Source organism: Hakea prostrata, chromosome 5 (assembly GCF_041222555.1).
Source record: "Hakea prostrata isolate BN-2017 chromosome 5, UWA_Hpros_2, whole genome shotgun sequence".
In the NCBI taxonomy this organism is placed as follows: domain Eukaryota; kingdom Viridiplantae; phylum Streptophyta; class Magnoliopsida; order Proteales; family Proteaceae; genus Hakea; species Hakea prostrata.
In genome coordinates, this window is record NC_142604.1 from 5512258 (window position 1) to 5526731 (window position 14474).

Consider the following 14474-nt stretch of genomic DNA (forward strand, 5'->3'; position numbering starts at 1 on the left):
ATCCCCTTGTCTCCCTATTGATTCTTGTTTAATTGTGCTTACCAGTAAGACTTATTGTGTTTATTTCTCTACTTTAGCTGTCTTACATGCATGATTAATCAGATTTCAAGTGCTGCAAATTCCTTTCTTTGCTATCTGTCAAGAATAGGTGTTTAATTCTAAGAGTCTAGTAGCCCACTTTGTAGATCCCCTAGTTTCTAGGGTTTCTCCTACATCACTATTTATAGCTTGAAAATAAGACTCAGACTCAGACTGGGATCTCCTTAACTGATGAGATCCAATTACAACTCAAACTAGACTCTTATGAAAAGTTAAGAAAAAGAATCAAATTACTATGAGATTTTAAACCTTAGATTGGAATCTCATTATATACTTTAAGTTATCATTTAAGCGCATGCTAATTTGATAACTTAAGACCAAAGCAATCAACTTACATCACTGGACTCTACACTCTTGAATCTGCGATCAAACTGTTAGATCTCTCAAATCTGCGTGAGAAGAAGATTTGATTGTAGCAAAGGGAAGACTAAATAGAGGAAGCTTTCAACGTTTGCAACAATCTTTGGCATCTAGATTCAATTTGAGTGGAAGGTCCTCAAAACTCTGTCGAACCCTAGAAGCAAGGAGATCTTTCGAACCATAGCTGCAACTCCATCGATCTAGACCTTCACGCCTCTGGGTTTTGAGGAGAAAACAGTAAAGCCAGATATACAGAGGTTCAAGGAAGAAATAGAAGAAGCCAGCAACTGTTTGGCAACTGGTTACTAGGTTTTTGTCCGGCAGTTCTGGAGGCAGAGAGACGTTGGCTGTCCTTCGTTGTGTGTCTCTTCGCCTCATTTTCCCCTTTTCCTCTCTCTTTCTCTCTCTCTTCTCTCACTCTTCTCCTTGACCGATGTCTCTGGAGGTAGAGAAACGCTGGTGGTCCTCCACTGTGTGTCTCTCTGCCACCCTCTCCTCCTCCTCCTCTTCTCCTCTCCTCTTCTCCTCTCCTCTCTGTTTTGGCAGTTCTCTGGTCGTGCTCTTTTATCTGAGCACCTTTCTCCTCCCTTTGGTATGTTTTTGCAGAGGCTAGGTCGATCATGATCTCAGATTTGAGATTTTCTCTCTTCCCTTTGATTCTTCTCTTCCCTTTGCTTCTCCTCCTATCTTGTCCTCTCCTGAGGTTGGGTCAAACTTGCTCTCTTCCCTTTGATTTTCTTCTTCTCTTTGTTTCTTCTCCTTCTGTTTCTTTGGTGGAGTGGTCGAGCTACATCTCAGTTTCTTATCCGAACTCCTCTCCGCCTCTCCTCTTCTCTCTTCTCCTCATCTTCTCCTATTCTCCCGGCCTCTATCAAAAAAAAAAAAAGAAAGAAAAAAAAAGAGAGGCGTGTTTGAGGCCGTTTCAAGGTTCATCTTTGTTTGTTGAGGGTTCTAGTCTCGATGGCTCCTTGGTGTTGGGGGAAGATGTCGTTCTCTCCGACTCGAGTCCGAACTCTGATACGAACTCTTTTCCCCTCTCTGTCTCTCCTTTACTCTCCCTCTTCCCTTTTTGTTTTTGAGATCAGCTTCATATCGTTAAGGGTTCTTTTCCTCTTTGGCCTCTTTTGTGATGGGGGGGGGGGGGTAAGCCATGAGAGCCATCATTGTTGATCTCTCCGTTTCAGGCTTGAACTCAGATCTAGATTCTTCTCCTTTCCCTTCCTATTTCTGGGGTTCACTTCAGCTTGTTGAGGGTTCTAGCCATTGATGGCTTCTCTAGCTTTGGGGGAAAGCCATGAGGACTATCGTTGTTGAACTCCCCGAATGTGTTTTGGACTCTAATCTGTTCTCATCGTTCTTTGTCTGAATCTTGTGATGCTACCTTCGCTGTGACTGTGGTGCTGCTGCGTAAGTCCATGTGCATTGTCATAAGAAAGGCTTCTCATGGCTAGGATCGAACGGGAGACTGCGTCGGTCTAGTTGGGGCCCTTTCTATGTATGGCTATGGGCCTCTTGTGCTGTATGACTAGTTTGCTTTTATTGTTGCTCTCAGATGGTTGTTAGGCTTGATGCTTTTTACTTTGGCATTGGGCCACTTGTGCTTGTGTATCGAGTTTGCTTTAATGGTTGCTCTTAGGTAGTTGCTTGGCTCAATGCCTCTTTGGTTGCTTGTTAGTTGAGGCTTCTGCCTTGCTTTGCCCAGGCTTTGTAGCTTGTGTTATTGTATTTCCTTTTATTCTCTTTGGTAATGAATTATTTAAGGGATAATTACTATTGCCCCCTTATACTTTAGTTTTATTACTAATCAAACCCCCTTCTTTGTGAAATTACTATTGCCCCCCTCACTTCTAAAGGTGTTAAATGGCTGTTAACATCAAATATGAAATATCTATTTTGCCCTTAAAATTAAGAAGTAAAAAATATGGCATTACTCTCATTTATAGAAACTATATTGCATGTCAATTATATCTTTAAAATCTTATATTTTAGAATTAGTTTTGGATTTGGTGGGACCACATACTTATGATTGTTGAAACTTTTACATTCCACTTAAATCTTTCATAATCACCATGATGGAAGTTTTACAAACAAATTAGCATATAAGATCTAATTAATAGAAAATTTGGTAACATACATAATGGTCAGCATATATTAGGTGATTTTCAATTTTCAGCTTTGAATTAAATTTGATATTTCTTTATATTTTAATTTCTATTTAATTACATCTTTCCTTTATTTGGTGGTTTTTTTAAAAAAAGAAAAGTGAAATTAAAGTTAATTTTATTTCCTATTAAGGGTAGTATTATAACTTGAAAAAAGAGCAAATAAATAAAAAGATAATTGCAGGGTTATTTTTGGAATTTTGAAAAAATATATAGATGCCACATCATCAGTAAACTACGGAGCTTAACGGTAGGGGGGCATTAGTAATTGTTGATAAAGTTAAAGGTTGGAATAGTAATTTTAAAAAGTACAGGGGATAAAGTAGTAATAAAATCAAAGTACAAGGGGGCAACATTAATTATCCCATTATTTAATCATTAAAAAAAAAAAAAAAAAAAAAAAACTGACATCACTGGACTCACAATAGAAGACTCAAAACAAATCCAAGTTAGACTCAGACCGACTTGCCCAAATTCTGAAATTAAATTCAGGAGCAGATTTAGGGCAAAAATGCCCAAAATTCTCCTCTTGTAGGGTTTTGCTACTTTATGGAGGCTTCTTAGATCCTTCTTGGGGGCCCCACTTAGGGTTTCTGCTTGGGGATCTTTGTGTTTACATCTGTATGTTTGCTATGACGAAGTTTTACTCCAAAGGTGGAAGGTTTCTGATGGTGGAATCTGTTGGAACTTCAGTTGTGTCAGGTTAGGGTTAGGGTTACTTGTTACTTGAATGGGGGTAATGGAGTTCAGTCAAATTAAATCTAAGGGGGGAAAGAAGGGGGATGGAGATTGGATCTCCTTACCTTGGCAGAAAAATTCCTAAGCAGCAGTCTTGTAGTGGCAGATCTTTGATGATGTCTGATCCACAGTCAAAGAGAGGAACTAGGGTGTCAAACACCTAGCAGCAAAGCTTTCTATGGGACTTTAAACCACATGGAATAGTGTTGGACTTTAAACACCACCAGGGCTTCCCCATGCAAGAAGCGATCACACTAGAGATTGTTTGAGCAAAACAACGCAAAACTAAACTGATCTTGAGGAGGACATCACTCGACAGTTCCGAGTGTACGAGTGACACCAGCAGAGAGGTCATCACACGAAAAAAACATTTATGTGGATGGACGATGAATTCAGGGGTTATCAGGATTGCTAGAGTCCTATGGTTCAACAAGGAGCACTGCCCATAGGCAGCTTTTTATTTTCTTTTCTTGAGTCCTAGTGGGTTCGGTATTAGTTTGCTGTTGATTTTTATTTTGTTATATTTTGAGTTCTGGTGGGTTGGGCATAGATTATTGTTGGTCCAATTTTGGTTTATTTTGGGTTTGGGTTGATCCATGGGTATATTTAGCCCACAAGTTAAATTTTTTTAATTTTATTTGGGGTTTCCAATTTTGCCCCTAAATATTAGATCTGGATAGAGAATCATTTGGGGGTTTTCATGGGAATTCAGTTGTAGGGTTGGGAGGGATTATTTCTTTCTTTTTTCTTTTTTTGTTTATTTTTTATTATTATTTAAAGCCTTGTATTGGAGAATCGATTGGCAATTAATGAATGAAAAAAGAAGAAAAAAAAACACTTCTCTTTCTTGCACTCTCTTGTGGTGTGAACTCATTCTCTCTCACTTGGTAAGTTTTCTTCTTCTCTCTCTCTCTCGCGTGAACAGGTTCCTCTCCCATCTTCTGTCCAGCATCTTTACTGCCTTCTTTCTTCTTTCTGTCCATCTTCTTTTGGTTCTTTATTCCTTGCCTTTCTCTTCTATTCTGTCCGGCAGCTGCATTCTTTCTTTCTTTCTTTATTTATTTTTCTTCTTTCTTCTAACTTTCCTTTACGGCAGCCTTGCTGTAATTCTCCTCTCATAATCCTTTTTCCATTCTTGTGTCTCCCTTGTTACCCAGATTTGTGTTTTCTAACTACTGTTTTGTAGCCAGAGCCAGCAGGTAACTTTATTTTCTTGAGTCTCTCATTAATTGTTTCTTATCCTATATTCCTTCCTTTTGCAGTTGGTTCATTAAAACAAATTTCCAAGGTTTCTTTGCATTGTTCTTGCTGAATTTATTGTTAGAATTCTGATCTTGACTAGGACTGCAAATGTTTTTTAGGTCTCTTGATAATTCTGCACTCAATTTAGGGTTATGATGCCATGATCCCTATCCTCTTGTTTCCCTATTTCATTCTTGTTTAGTTATGTTCATTAGTTAGGACTGATTGTTCCTCCTCTGCTTTAATTGTCTTTATCTGCATGTTTAATCAGATTAGAACTGCTGCAAGTTCTTTTTGTAACTACCTACCAAGAATAGGTGTCTACCCTAAAAGTCTAGTAATCAATTTTGAAGGTCCCCAAGTTTAGGGCTCCCCATGCATCAGATCTCCTATTTATCCTATTGAATGCGGTATTTATATGGGCTAAACAGCCTTTAAAAAAATTCCTCAGACTGATGGGACTTAAAATATGATAATAAGTGGGCAAAACACACTTAGGAGTGATAACAACTTGAAAAACAGCCTAATAAACTTGACTAACAAAATGATTAACTCTTAGAGCAGATTCAAGATAGTGCATGCCTTCCCATACATGGAGGTATTTACATGTGAGTGATGCATTCAATTTTAAGGAATATTGGGATTTGAGGTAGAGGATTGTGCGCTCCTCGCACTCCTCTACCACACGTTCAAAAGGGAGGCCTACCTTTGAGTATGATAAAATGGACCACAAGTGGGCAAAGGTGCCTCCCCCCCCCCCCCAAAAAAAAAAAAAAAAAAATGTGGTTGAGGAATGTGAAGGATGCATAATCCTCAAATAACGGGTGGAGGATCTGAACTCTACACCTTAGCATCCCCCACTAAATAATGGTGAAAATAGTCTCGTACTCGTTACAATAATATTACCAACAAAACAGAAAAAAAAACGAAAAGAACACAGAGATTTAACATAGTCTGCATATCAATGGGCGTGCTGCATTGGTGGGCAAAGAAGAAAAACTTTCCTACTACCTACACGGCAACAAAAAAGTCCTCGAAATCATTCAAGTTAGATGGGAGTCTATGTTGCAGCATCCACTGTATAAGGCTGGTGAGTTGTTATGTCTAGTATTTAATTTAATTTTCATTATGTTATCACACAATTAAGTATTAACTATTCCCTTTTATGACATACTTTTTCTTACACAGCATACTATTTAAATCCCGAGTACCATTACAAGGACAATCTTGGGATGAGGTAAGATTTGATGGATGCCATCCAAACTGTAGTGGAGAAGTCGGAACTAGATCCATCTAAACAAGCAATCATCCTTATGGAGGTGAGATAGTGATTTGATATTCATAATTTATAGTTTTATACTAAGTTATTAACCTAGTAACTAGTTATTGTTTTTTTTTCTTTATATATTAGATAAAGGCATTTAGGGATGCCACTGGGAGCTTCGGTCGTTCTATGGCCATATCGGGACGGGAATCCACTTATGGGTGTAAGTTCATTCATTATATATTTGATTATTATATTCTATCTTTAACTTAGTTATTTAAGTACTGAAATGACTTGGAGTATATGTTTGTTGCAGCTGAATGGTGGTTGCAATTTGGACACGACTCACGCCACTTGAGTACAATTGCAAGCAAAGTGCTCTCCCAGACATGTTATGCCACTAGTTGTGAGTGAAATTTGAGCACCTTCAGCCTCATTCACTCAAAGAGGCTCAACCGATTGGGTGTGAAGCGTCTCAAGGACCTTGTCTACATACACTATAATGTGAGACTGAGGGAGGATCATCATATTAGACAGGGGATGGACAGAGAGAGTAACAATATCGAATTGGCCGATATATTTGAGATGGATGATGATGATAACTCAGTAGTTGATTGGATCAAGGACAGTGGAGAGCCATTGCTGGATGAGGAGGGAGGTTGTCCCAATAGACAAATTACAGAGGAGATGGGGGCTGATGTGGAGGACTTTATGGCCCAAGAGGGGAGTGCACATGCAGTGCCCGCCCGTCCCTTCGTGCCACACCCTAGTGCATCAACCCAGAATGAGGATTTGATTATCTGGTCTGACACTGAGGATGATGTGACAATGATGGTAATGATGATGACGATGATGATGATGATGATGATGGATGGGATGAGGAGGGTGTTGGACCTCGTGATCAGGATTCAACTGATCCTAAGGACTGACCACCACCACCACCACCAACAGTACGTGAGAGTCGGGGGGGAGTACGACCACCAAGATTCACAGGCGAGAGTCAATTCACCCACGCGACATAGGATTTAGACCATACTGGAGCTGCATCTCGAGGTCAAAATGTTTCCTCTACGTATTCGAGGAAAGGGAAGGGGAGACAACACAACTATAACACAGAGGACACGCCATCATATGGGTCCTATTGATGCCGAGAGCTTGGTGGGATCTATGAGATCGATGAACATAGATGATTCCAGAGACTCCACCTCCAAAGGATCTGGATGGCATAGGCCTGCAGAGTCCTCATATGATACTGTTGTGGAGAGTATTGGTTCTACTGGGTTGACTTATGGAGCTTATGGTTATGAACCATATGGTATCCCTCCTGGCTATTAGACTCAGGGTTAGCCACTAGTGGAGCCTTATGGTTATGGAGCTTATGGAGCTTATGGTGTCCTTCCTATTGTCACCTATCAGAGTCAGCCACTGGAACCTTATTGTCAATATGGACTTTATGCTGACAACCAGGGTTCTCCTTCATTTGTTGTGCAGATCTTCCACTCTATACCACAACCACCACCAGCCTTTCCATATGCAGTTGAGCTAGTTCCTTATCTGGAGATTCAGAACTTCCCACCATCAAGAAATCTTAGGCATGTGGATGAGGTCACGTATAGAGCTACAATTGCCGACTACGTCGACAACTATATGAGGCAAACATCATGGGATTTGTATTGCCATTTATATGGGGTGCAGACGAAAGAGGGAGACATGGAATAGAGTAGACTTGTAATTGGTAACATTCTCGCTTCTTCTCATATGTAGTATATACTTGAATGTTACATTTTCAATGTTTTTTTGGGTAAACTAGTTGTTCTATAGTGTTTATTATGCTTGAAATAGGTAAAATGTAAGAATCAAAATCATTTTGAGTCCATATGAGGCCTGAAATTGAAGTTCGAATTTCAAGAAAAAAAATCTCCAATTTCAACTGAAACATCAAAATTTCGGCCTTATGTAAGGTTGAAATTCTAGTTTCGACCGAAATTTTTTCCTTGGTATGATGGTTCAATGACAAGTGTAAAAATAGTGTGGAGACAAAGTAATGAATTCCCAATTACAATTGGGGATATATCAAGGATCAACTTTAAGCCCATATTTATTTGCATTTGTAATGGATGAGTTAACCAAAGACATTCAAGATGAGGTTCCCTGGTGTATGCTTTTTGCTGATGATATTGTGAGTTAGAATCATGGAGAACAACTTTGAAATCAAGAGGCTTTAAACTAAGTAGAACGAAAACAGAATATCTAATTTGTAACTTTAGTCATGATCGGGCAGACGATGAGGTGGTAAAACTTGACGATTAGGAGAATCCTCAGAGTGATTGTTTTAGGTACCTAGGTTCAATTATAAATAAAAGAGGTGATACAGAGGATGATGTTTCCCAAAGAATTAAAATAGGGTGGATAAAGTGGAGAGGTGTGTCCGAGGTCTTGTGTGATTGACGTTTTCCATTAAAGCTTAAAGGAAAATTCTATAGGACCATTGTTCGACTAGCTATGATGTACGGTGTAGAGTGTTGGGCTGTTAAAAAGAATCATATAGATAAAACTCAGTATAGCATAAATGGGGATGCTAAGATGGATGGGTGGCAAAACTCGGAAGGATAAGATAAGGAATGATCATATTAGAGTTGCTCCCATAAGTGATAAGCTTGGAGAAAGTCGTTAAAGGTGGCATGACCGCATTCAAGGGAGACCTATAAATGCCCCTATACGGAGAAGTGATATAATCCAAATTGAAGGAATTAGAAGAGCTAGAGGCAAACATAAGATAACCTTAAGAGAAGTGGTGAGAAAGGATATGCATAGCATAGGCCTTATATTTAACATTACCTCAAACAGAACTGATTGGACGGCAAGAATCCTTGTAGTCGACCCTATTTTGTTGGGACAAGGCTTATTGTTGTTGTTGTTGTAGAATATACTAATGACATAATTAGGTAGGTAGCTAATATGCTAATTATTTAAATAGGTGGATAGCTAATATGCTACTTATTTGAATAGATGGGTAGTAAATATACTAGTTACCTGAATGGATGGGTAGTACATATACTAATAATTTAAACATATGGGCAATGGCATATTTGGTCCAAGACTTTCCAAATCAATTTGCTTTACTTTCCAATCTTGGATGATGTCAATGCAAGATTGCATCAATAACTTAAATTATTCAGAATTCCATCCATATCAGTAGTTCAGTACTCAATAGAACAGTACAATATCCTCAGCCTCGAGAATACAGTAGTACAAGCATCATAACTTCATAAGAACTAGGTGAAATGAAATCAATCAAGGCCCAAGGGTAACTAAGCAGCTCCTCCACCAGTGTGGATTAGACAAAGATGTTAAACATATATTTAATCTATACTCAATGACCTGCTCTAGAACATAGCATTTGGAAAAAATAAAATGTGTGGAAAAATTTATCTTGCTTGAAGAAAACATTCAAATGGCCTTGATTGATGTCGTTTGTTGTTGCAGATGAGCTAAGGACTCCTTAGAAGTGTTGCAAATGAGAATCCAGCAAGATTCTGGCAAAAAATCGGGCAAAGATTGATGGAGGAAGTTTTTGTTAAGAGAGGAGATGGAGAGCGCCGAGATTGAGTCTGGATGAGATTCGAGATTGGGTAAAGAGGGGCTAAAGTCTACCGAGATCCTTGGTCGAACCGAGATCTCGGTCAAGTTAGGGTAATTTCTAGGTCTCACATCGTATCTTGTTTCGACCTAGTAAAAAAACCAGATCTTGCTGAGATCTCGTGAGTTCTTGTACTATGCTGCCTATCTGGCCGTAGTATTAATATGTGCCATGATTTGATCATAATACTGACTACCTTCCTTTTTTACGAATGGCTTTTGACATTGCCTTTGGATGTGGCATTTTAATTTTTCTTTAGAAGAGGACAACCTACTGTTGGCCTTCTTTGTGAAATGCTACTTACTACTAGGTACTAGCCTTTTTTAAAGTGCTTTTAATATTGTTACTGCTGATAAGATATTGTTAATTGAGGTTAGTGTCTTTTACTGCCTATTTTTCTTGTTGCTTATTGATTTTTTTTCACCACTACACTTTTATCTGCTGATGTTGTTGATGATTTCTGTGCTTGAGTTGATATTGTTACCTGAGTGATGCTTCTCTCTCTTTCTGCCCATTCTCTCTGGCATCTACAACTGTTATTCAAGACTGCTGCTGTTTTTAATATTTTCTTATTGGTCTGGGCTTATTGTTGTTGTTGTTATGGTCTAGGCTGGATCCTTCTTTTGATATATGTATAGACTTGTGGGGCAGTATGAAGATGTATACTATAAAAGGGAGTGTCCCTATCATGGGTGTTTAGCATTGCATAAGCTATATTTCTGGAGTTACTTTATTACTTTCCTCGCTAATTAGATCTTTGTTTTCCTGTTTTAAGACTTGTATTGTCTTTATTATTTCAACTATGGTTGTAACTATTTTGGTTCTACCAATACAACATTGGGGGAAGACTGCAGTCAATCAGTTGACTCTCTCTGTTGGCAATCTCCTTTTCTCACATCGTCTTCTCTTCTCTTGTCCCTTCCTACAGATGGTGGTTACCGATCCTTAGCTTTGTCACATGATTGAATTGGCAAGCTGGAGATCCATTTGGGAGGCATTATTGGCTCAATCAGACTTAAGGTTTTGGGCTTAATGGTTGAAAACTGAAGGAAGAAAATTGAAATGGACGTGTCTACCCTAAACTGAGATTTCAAAAAGAATTAAGTTGATTTGTTAGTAGTCAATTGCAAGGAGTTTCTTTCTTTCTGTGTTTTTCTTAGTATCGATCAGAAGCAGAGACTCTTGGAATTTCCTCTTGTCAGTGAGAGGGTCAGCCTTCAAGCTTGCCTGCAATTAAGGTCAATTTGAGGGGTTCTAGTGTGAATGGATATATGCTTCATTTTAGTTGTATACTTGGTATTTTGTAAAGCAATTACTTGGGTATATTTGTGCAAAAAATGTTATTTACAAAACTCATGGTTGATTGCAATAGTTCTGTAAAATTCTAACCTGGTAGACGTGGTATGATTCGCAGAATATTGATGTTGATAATAGTAATGCGTGCAGTATTGTGGCAACCAGTTGAAGAATGATTAGCTGTTTCTGGAACAGAACTTGCTAGAATACAACTGAATTTTGTTCTGCTCATTTTAAGGGAACCAGTCAACCTGAACTCCATGTCCCAAGTTCCCAACTGCCTTCTCTGCTTACGAGTCTTTGAGGGTGCTAGCCGATGAAACACTCCATTGTTTCATGGCACAGAATCACTACAACTGATACTTTTATTACAATATAATACTACTCTTGGATGGTTTGAACTATATCTTGATGTGAAGGTGTATGACCCAATGTGATCAAGGATTTAGGGTTCCCAAATAACTATAAGGCATTTAGGTTAATGATGGTAGCAGAAAGAATGTCTTGCATGTCAACTTTTCTTCTAATGGTAGCTTGGAGAAGTCCTTCCATTTCATTCTTCAGGTTCTCTAGTCAACGTTATCAGTTTTCCTATGTGGTTTCTGTCTTAGAGATGACATCTTTGTTTACTGTAGTTCATTTGAGTAGAACTTCAATCCAACGCACAAACCTTCCTCCTGTCTATCTGCAAGTCGGGTCATAGTTTCTTAACCTTGTTAACCTTGTGAGTCTTTTCACTACAATGCTGGCAACAAGCACAGAAGCTTCACTGTTCCACTTATTCTCCACCCTTTTTCACTTCCAGATTTTTCGGTGAAGAGTGACTTAAAGTAGCTTGTCAAGTCAAAGCTGAATCTGCGAAACATTCTGAGGGAAAAATCAATATTGAGTAACAAGTGAATATTTGGATACAACTTTTGAAGTTGTTGATCCTGTTCATATGGTCATGACATACTCCTTTAGCTAGTGATCTTGTTAAGATTATTTTGTAATTTCTTTTAGGTTAGCCTGAATATTACTTTATCGACTGCAGCTAGAATGATGAATTTGTGGTTCCGTATTTCACATCCAAGATTTGGCCAACATAGTGTTTGTGAAATCAGAGGAAACCATGCTTTGGTAAGTCGCTTTCCCTACTGTTTTTTTTTTTTTTGGATGAATAAATAATGGTATTAAACAAACAACAAACTACAAGGACGAACCAAACTGGGAAGGATCAGGGGGAAGGGATGATTTGGGAGTTGAGACCCCATAAGACAACAATGATCCGGTGGCAGTTTCAGTCCATCCAAATGTGACAGAAACAAGTGCAAGAAAGGAAGAGGGTAAGCAGATGGTGATCTTCTAACCTGTTTATGGCTTCTCTTCCTGAGACTGATGGCTCCGGTAGCTCTGCCCCCCTTTCTGCTTCTGGCTCTCCCTCTAACCCCTCTTCTTCTTCACCCTCTCCTTCTCAACCGCTCCCCTGGAGCTCCCTCTTCTCCAAGACCTCTCTGAATCCCACCTCTTCAGATTGCTCTCTATCATTCATCCCTCCTCTGAGTTCGGCCCCCCTTCCACTCGTTCACTGCCCCTCTTCTGAAATCAACCCTGGCACCCTCCCTTGGAAATTGGCTGTTATCGGCCAATTTCTTGGCCCTTGTCCCCCCTTAAATGTCATTTGAGCATCCCTCTCCAAGCAATGGGCTGCTCCTTCCTCTCTTGAAATTTTTTCCATAGACTCAGACACCTTTCTGTTTAAGCTCCCCTCTTCTTTTTGCAAAGCCAAAGCCCTTGAAGGCTCTTCCTGGTTCGTTGGTAAGACCCCTGTTTTCACCAGGTCTTGGGAGCCCTAATTGCCTTTTTGCCGGAATTTGTTTCGCTCACTTCCCTTGTGGATCAATCTCCCCGGCCTCCCTCTTGAATTTTGGAGTCCTTAATGCCTCAGCCGTATTGGTTCAGCTCTCGGTCGCCCTCTTCGCGCTGACCCAAAGACTATCAATCTGCAGAGGCTCTCTTATGCACGAATTTGTGTGGAGGTCTCCGCTGAAAAGCCCCTTCCCCCTTGCATATCCATTGAGGATGATTTCAGTCTCCATTACGACCAAATCATTGTCTATGACTGGATCCCCATCAGTTGCTCTGCCTGTGCTTCTTTTGGCCACGATGTCTCGATCTGCCCTGGTGGTTTGATCTTCCCTGCATCCTTTGGCCCTGTGACGACCCCTCCCTTGTCGTTGCCTAAAGACCGCGTGGCTGCCATCCATCTGGGCTCGTCTCTTGTTCGGGTGCCACCATTGATCGAAGATATGATGCCAATTCCTGCAAGTGCTTTTGAATCCACTCGCCTTATCATCGATTCTTTGCAACAATGTTCGATTAACATTGCAGCTGGAGCTTCCACCCCTCATCTACCGCCTGCTATCGCCCTTGAAGCTGAAACTATCTCTGCTATTGAAAACCCAAATTTTGACCTCCCTGTTCCTACCCATAGTTCGTCCAACTTGCCCTCAGCTCCCCTAACCCCTTCTCCCAATTTGTTGGCTCCTAATAGCACCGCCGAAAACCCTATTTTAGCTCCTTCTTCCTCGGAGCCGGTAACCTGCACCTACCGGAGGCGTCGCTCCAAGCTCCATCTCTCCCAGCCATCGAATCCCTGCCACCTCTCGGCCATCGATGCCGCTGCCACCTCTGCTGCTTCCACGGATTCCGATAGCCCATCTCCCAATCTCGTCAGGTTGTCGCAACCTTCGCCTGATCATCTTTCTGCACCTTTCCCTCTTCATGAAATTGCTGGTTCTGAGTTACCTGCTCTCCCTTCCCAATCTCTGCTCCTTACCAATTCGATAAACACCCTTCTGGACGATACTCCTCTCGCTAGCCCTAATTCCTCCCCCTTATCCCAAGACACTAATTTGACCATTTTAGCCCCTAAACCTTCATTGTTGGGCCCTATGCCAATTGGGCCCAAGCCCGTCTCTCCCTCTTCTATCCAGAAGATGTTCTCTCTCTCCTCTTTGGATCCGGTGGCCCATGGGCCTATCCAGCCTCTTTCTAGCTGTGCTATGACAATGCCCTTCTCCCCTTCTCAGAATTTTCAAGCCCACTCCCTGAAATTTGCTTGTACTATTAATTCCCACGCCTATAACTCGATCCCTACCGATTTCGATTTGGCCCCTCCCCTCTCTACTCCGTCGCTTGTTCTTGACCGGGCTAAGTGTCGAAGGAGCAATCGCCCTACTAAAGATCATAATCCGTTTGGTGACGATTTCTTGGTGGAACTCAAGTCCTCTAAGAAAAAGAAGAAAAAGAAGAAATCCCCGAAATAGCTGTCTTGGTCCTGTTTGGCCCTTTCCTTTGGCTATTCCTTGTTGTTTGCTAGTGTTTTTAGCCTTCTCTTTGTTTGCGATATTGTATGAGCGTTGTTGTCTTTAATAAACTTATTTATTCATCCAAAAAAAAAAAGACAACAATGATCCTGTTCCTTGGGGAATCAACAATCGGGAGATGGGGAATACAAATGAGTCTCGCCGATACATCAAAATAAATCGCATTCCAAATTGAATCAGGAGAGCGTGATTTAGAAGTCCAGCGCCTAAGATTCCGCTCCCACCAGAGATGGTGGATCATGACACCAAAGACAAGTTTACTTATCCGGTCCCAAATTGAGGAACTTGGGAATTTATTCAAAATC